This window comes from Amborella trichopoda, chromosome 3, assembly GCF_054954075.1.
Source record: "Amborella trichopoda isolate Santa Cruz 75 chromosome 3, AtrichopodaSantaCruz75HAP2 v2.0, whole genome shotgun sequence".
Classification (NCBI taxonomy): domain Eukaryota; kingdom Viridiplantae; phylum Streptophyta; class Magnoliopsida; order Amborellales; family Amborellaceae; genus Amborella; species Amborella trichopoda.
Window position 1 is genome coordinate 20,647,806 of NC_142338.1, and position 7,268 is coordinate 20,655,073.

Below are 7,268 nucleotides of genomic sequence, written 5' to 3' on the forward strand. Positions count from 1 at the left end.
TTCAAAACTTGAGGACGAGTTTTCTCCAACTAGAAGCGAATGATGGAGGGCTTATTTTTAATTTCTATCTAACTTTAAAGGATGTATAGTTTGATTTTAGTTTTAAGATTTATTTTTAGGATTTGATATTCATAGTATTGTTTATTATTACTGTTCAAGTGTTATTGTTCACATAGGTATTTTTGGAATTTTAATATTATTTTAGGGTATTTTAGAGTCTTAAATGTTTACTTGGATCTCAAGTTAAATTAGGGTTCCATAGGCCAATAAATAGCTGGATGTCATATTTTGGGCAGCATACATTATAGGAATGAATTTAAATTATGAAAGAAGAAAGCTCTTCTTCTCTTAGCTTGATTTACAGATGTTCTTTCTCCATTATTGCTGATTTTATTTTTTTAAGGTTCAAAAAAATGGTGGATTTAACCTATCTTTTCTTCCTGCATCACATTATTTCTTTTTCTGTTGAGCTTGCCACCGTGATCTTTTTGTGCCCCTAATGAAATCGCTTGTTGCTTAGGCTATGTTATGTAGGAAAAGCCAAGATTGAGAGACTCGGAAAAGATGGATTTTTCAAAGATATTTGTTGCAATTTTTTAAGGCATATCTACATGGAAATATGACCAAAATGTTTCATAACAAGGCCCATAGGGTTATTTAGCTTTTAGAGTTAGCTTACTCGGATATTTGCAAACCAATGAGTGTGGCCTCCAACTATCGAGGGTAATTCATCATGTTTATTAATGATTTTCCCAATATGGACACCCTAATTGATCCACCGCAAAAGCGATGCACTAGAAAAATTCAAAGAAATAAGGCAGAAATAGAAAACCCAATAGGGCACAGGATCAAAAATTTAAGATATGATAGAGGTGTTGAGCACACTTCTCGCATATTCTATGCCTATTGCCTAGAACATGGGATAGTGCATCAAACCACTATGCCTTGTTCATTCGAACAGTGTGGAGTAGCTGAAAAGAGGAATATAATGGATAGGAGCATGACGGGTACTGAAATCTATCTTTAGAGTAAGCCTAGTGAAGAAAGAGTAAGCCTAGTGAAAAACTATGAAATCTTCTCGGAGCTACACATCAATAAATCGTTTTGAAAATACAATCCCCAAATTAATGTGCCTTCAGTATTGACTTCTATTGGATGAAGTAATTTTAAAAAAATACAGGTTTGTAGTTAATTGCCGTGAGAAGTCATAGTTCTCATTAAATTGCAATAAAAATTATAAGAAAAGGGTTCTAATTGATTTTCTTTGTGAACCACGTTGAGATTCTATTGATTGTTGAAATGGTGGAGGATCCATTGTGAAAATTATGGCTGAAGTGCGTGATGCGTTGGTATCTGGTGTTGATGAGGACAGAGTGGCAATCTCATGGTGAATGTGCCGGACACATGGCAAAGCATATGGGTGGTGATAGAGAGGAGAGAGGAAATGCCAACCATAATAACAAGCTTTCACCAGCAATAAGAGAAGAGTTTGGCCTAAACCCAAACATCACCCACAACCAAGCAGGCTATGCAATTCTGTCAAACATACTCCAAATGAATGTACCAAGACCCCAATTCTCACTGTCTTTTAAACTACCAGAGGGCCAAAGAATACTTATAAGGCCATAGAGAGTCATCTCTCTAGCCAATTTATGACTAATACATTACCCAAACTTTGCCTTAGAAAAAATAACATATTTACTATATGTTACCTTTGGATGTACGTGTCAAAACAATAAAACTTTTATGGCCACACATGGTTTGTTCAGGACATATATTGGTCCAGCGCCACGTTATAGGCTTCTTACTGAACAGAATTAGATGGTGGTCCATTGAGAATAGTAGACAAACTTTTCCAAATTTCATCGTTGGACTTCCGAGGCGCTCTCTCTTTGCCAGATTTTCCTTTCGTAGGTCATAGGTTCAGGGTTTCAGGCCATCTGTTTGTGATTAGATGCATGCCAGACATATTTTGACGGTCGGACAGGTCGAATCGAGGAGATATGAATTGCTTTGGTAACCTTTTTTCTTCTCTATATAACATTCTATGTCTCCCAACCATCAGAGGTTTTTTACAGCTGCGATCGTTTCTGGGCATTGTCACGGGTAATTTTTTATTTTTGCTCAATTTGAATAATATAATAATTTTGTTTTATTTTGATTACAGAAGGTTAGAATTACAGTCCTATGTTGTGTAGATCTTTGATTCCTATTTGATTGTTCCTACTGCTATGTGCATCCATTTAAAAATTTGCAGCTTGTATTCAATGTGCCTACTCGATCTCTATATCATTTTTATCATTTTATTTAATAGTTTGAAATATATGATGTTGCTATTTTCTCCTTACATGCAACATGTCTCAGGTCTTTGTTATGCATATCATGCATGGATGTTTACTTCAATAAAACAAACATAGAAATCCTATGTAGGTCAACAGTTGTTAGTGGCTTGACGTGGATGCAGATTGATAGACCACTTGGGGAGTCAGAAATTGCTACGAAATAATTGGTTTCAGGGCCAACAAGGAAAGGTAAAAAGATTTTGGGGGTTGATAATGATCGAGGGACAAATTTGGCTTGCTTATTTATGTGGCATTCACAGCTCTAAAGTGGGTTCCTTCTTGCAAGATATCTGCTCAGCAAGTCTGGAAAGAAAGAACTTGCTTTCTGAATAACTTCAAATCCTATTGAAAGCTCAATTATGAGGAAATTGGATATTGTGATCAAGTAGCAAAAGTAGCTTGCAGTGTGAAAGGTTGTGAGTTGGGTTGTTAGTTTTTGTGATAATATTATATCTTGCTTCTTTCCTTTGCAATGCATATATTTTATGCTTTTCTATTTGTCTTCCACTGGTTACATCAAGGCCCGGTGTGTAGGTTTCTTGTAGTAATAAGCAAAGGTCTTTTTTCTTAAAAAGATCTTTGATATAGTTAGTTATATATAATGTAACCATGTTCTGATGTATGTATACCCCAAGTATATTCAATAAGTGGTGAATTTTCTTGATGATCTCTAAAGGGAATTCAGTGTAGTTTCTCTGGTAGATCTAGTAGTATCTGAGTTGAGAAAAACAAATTGGCATCATTAGTTTGTGATTAGGCAGTTACTCCCGCCTATAAAGTCATACTTGTGAACTGAAACCTTAATTTGGTTTTGGGCTTTTAGTCCTCCCATCATCCTGAGTATATGGATTTGACAAATCGCATTACTAGTTGTACCATGTTATGTGATTAGTTCTTTTAACCCTGCTTGGCTTTCACCCATTTCTGTTTAAAGATGCAGTTCATGAGCTCCACTTGAGAAGTTTGTTACAGGCTCTCCTTGCAATTTCTGAAGAACTTTAGCAGGCAAAGTGAATTGTCTTCGATTGAGAAGTCTTCGCTTTTAAAATTGTTGCTTGATAAGTGGTGATGCTATCAAACTCCTTGGTGCAGCTTTAAGTTCTAGGCTTGAGGAGTTGGTGCTCGTAAACTGTGATATCTTAGAGAGGATTGGGCGTACTAACTTCTTTGTGGCAGCATTTTAAACTGCTGAAGCAATTGGATGAGTCTTATAACGAGGGCTTGGTCGATAAAGAATTTATATCGATGCTTGCCTCCTGTCCAAGCTTGGTGGAAATAAAGCTATGGGGCTGTCAAGAATTGGCTGATAATGTGGTTTTCTCTGTGTTCAAGTGTTGCCAAGCGATATTTGCAAAATGCCATAGGATATCGACTGAAGCTATTGAATTTCTTATTCTGAACTCTTTGAAACTGGACAGAATCTTGGTGGAAGATGGTAAACTATCAGACTTTGCTAGAAATCAGGTGTCTTGGAAAAGAATCGAACTTTCATGACAAAGGCCTACATGGAAGGAAGAAAGTAGGCCCCCTCCCTGAAACTCAGCTCAATTCGATCAAAACAGGCCACCATTGCTTGGAAAAAATGGGCATTCTTGTGGCTGCTAAATCAGTAAGCGCGTCGTTGTTATTGTTTAATTTAATTATCATTGAAAATCCCATCTCCTTTTTGGTTACTGTATTATGGATACTTCTATTCCTGAAACTTGGCCATCTTATAAGTTATTTTTAGTTCCAGAAATTTAGCTGTAGATGAAAACCTTCAACTGTAAAGTAAAACCCAACAATGTCGATAAATCCTGTGGATTAATGGACCGAAGAATAAAAAGAAAATTGTAACCCCCCACTCTCTCTTTTGCTACCAATATGTTTATATTATGGGCTTTGAGAGCTTTGGGTGGTGATTTCTGTATAAAGCCGCTACTCAGGGGCCAAAGAAGATAACCCAGTGAGAGTGCTATTTATGCTGATATATAACTGAACAACTAATTTATTTGGTGAGATACCTATAATGTTGCTGATATATGCTCGATGTTAGCACAATTTCGCAAAGCTATAAAAGGCCATGAATAAATTGTTACTTTTGTGTATGGGGTTCTTATTCCTTTCATAGAGCTGCTGATTATTTTCCTGTGCATATATCTCTCTGTCAATAGTTTTGAGCTAATAAAGAAATATGAAGTTGGTTGTGAGGATTAATGAACTGAGTTGCTTATATTATCTTGATCAAGTCAATGACACACCTTCAGCTACACAAAGAAGACAAATGCAAGCTGAAACGAAGTGCAATTTCCTTGCAAGCACATTCTTAAGTTGGTTATGATCCCTAGCTGTCCGAGCTCCTCTGTAATTTCGAATTTCACTTCCATAGAAGTCTTCTTTAATCTATACGACTGCATCAACACTCATCGAGGCAACCGCAAGTTGAATCACATAGAAAAGATTCTGGCTAACTCCCAAGTCTGTAGTGTGAAATCAGCAAGAGTAGGAGCATATACAACAGTTTCACCCTCAAAAGCCCCTTTCTATAGGCATGGAAAACACTTTCGGAGTTCATCAGCAACACTCTTAAAGCTTCATCCAAAATTCCCCTTGTTCATCATATCCAAAACCCCATCCTCTTTAATGAAGTTATTTGGATATAGGGCCAAATCATTCTTTTCACCAACTCACCCAAAATTCTTGGTGTTGTAAATATCAGACCTTGAATGCAAGAGCTCACTCCTCTGTTAAAACTGCTTCATATAACCTAGAACTGGCAACTTTAGAGGGTTGCAAGAGCTCACTCTTTTATTTAAAACCAATGTTTAAAACACGTTGTGCCCATCCGGATTGGGTATCGTCGGAGGTGTAATGGCTCCGCGGATACATCGGGATCCGGCCGTGTCATTGTAGAGAACCACGTGTTATGATGTCACAGATCGGCAATATAATGGAAGGAATCATCGAGTCCGTGAAAAGCCCCTTTTGAACAATATTTTTTTCACGTTACCTTTTTTGGTGTATTATTGACTGAATTGATCGATTGTAGGCTTTTTCATTGAATGATTGGGCATCAATAAGTGTTTCTATCACTATAAAAGATACTATCAATACATTGAAATCAAGAAATCGAACTTCCGGCATCGTTTTTTCAAAAACATTTCACAGCTTCCACCTCTTCTGCCAAACTATGGATTTCAGGCAATAGAATGATATAAGAGGGATTTTGAAGGTCATGGTATTCTTCAGAAGATCGTGGAGGTTATTTGTATGAGTAAGCAAGGATTGTAGGTCGATTTTTAAAGAAAATTTGGAGCGTTTTGAAGCAATTAATTTTCTCCACAAGATCATGAAGTTAATTTGACTTATTAACCACGATTTCTAGGTCGATTTTGCAAGATACATATTGATACATTATAGGGTTTTTGAGTAATTACTTTTAAATTATTTTCCTGATTAAAATTAGGGATTTGACAAATATATGTTCTTAAGACATTCATGCTAAAAATACTTCTTCTTTTTTTTTGTAATTATGTTAAGTTTTATGTCATGAATTTATAATTTTCAAGGGGAAAAAACTTGTATTTTTCAAAAAAAAAAAATTTATGAATTTTATCGTCAATTTTTTTAATGCAATAAAAATATATGTTCTTGATATATAATTAAGTTATTCTTGACTCGGATAGTTGTAAAAATGTGATGTTCCATGCTCACTTCATAGTATCTTATTCTTATCCTACAATTTGATTTTGTATTGTGCTGGAAATATTCTTTGGAGAATGCAGGCTTATTACTCTAATTTGACTTATGCGAGAATACTTACTTTTTCTTATAGCAACTAAGGGCTGTTTATTGTGGGGATCAAGCTGTTCCTTTATCCACAAATGATACTTTAAAAGTTTAAAATGCAAATTTGGAGTTATATTGTTACGTGGAAACCCAACTTAAACATATACATGATCTCTCTTTGACTCCTTGGAGCAAGCATTGGTTGTGAAAACGTCATCTAGGACTCAACATAGATCGTTGGTTGCAATCTATGGTAGTAAATAATACCTCCAAGATATTTTTATTTTTTCAAAAAAACAAAAAAACCTTCAATGTAAAAGCTTATATTGTCCTTTTCTAGTGATTTCATGCACTTAACTATTTTCCATGCTATGGAAGATTGGTTATTTAAGACAACCGTCTGCTACTCGGTGTTGTTACACTTATGTACTAAACCCTCGTCTCAATTTGTTAGCCATTTTCAATATTTGGGCTAGGAACATAAAAAACCTACACCGTTTTCACTAGTTTGTTTCTCTAGGTTTTGTCCTTGTGTTGGCTATATAATTATTATAGTGTTTACATGTAACTGGGATATTTGTAAAAATGAAAGATGGTTGCATCCCACATCAAGTCAATCACATAGAATAGAAATGAGAACATAACTTTTAAATGAAAAAATATATTCTGGGTTTGAAGTTCAAAGCATGGATGTCATTTGACTCAAGGGACATTAGTGGGTCATGAAAATTCCATGATATTTTTTCAAAAATAAAAAAATGGTAAAATAGTTTTTATAGTCCAATCGAACATTCAGTATGATTTTATGACCATTTGCATACTCAACAGTTTTTATGATGTCCAAATCTAAGGATGACCCTGCATGGCAACATCAGGTCAAAGTTGATCCAAACAAGAAAGACAAAGGTATTTGTAATTATTGCATAAGTAGTGGCATAAATCAGTTCAAGCAGCATTTAGCAAGGGTTACGGGGAGGTCGCTCCGTTCAACCATGTACTTGCCAACGTCACGAAACAAATGGTGGCTCTCCTGAAGGCTTACAAGGGTAAGAAGATAGCCAAACAGAAGATGAATGAGGAGATTGCCAGCTTATATGTGCCATCAGGTGGGGTGGATCCAAACCCGTAATTCGACCACGACATGGAGATTGCAATGAG

General features: G+C 35.8%; 1 long non-coding RNA gene across 1 annotated transcript; it reads left to right on the forward strand.

The window, feature by feature from the left end:
* Nucleotides 1-1,325: 1,325 nt before the first annotated feature.
* Nucleotides 1,326-4,080, forward strand: LOC105420734 (uncharacterized). Its single transcript, XR_016050952.1, has 2 exons — nt 1,326-2,106; nt 3,283-4,080. It is a non-coding gene; the product is annotated as an uncharacterized LOC105420734 (long non-coding RNA).
* The last annotated feature ends 3,188 nt before the right edge of the window (nt 4,081-7,268 follow it).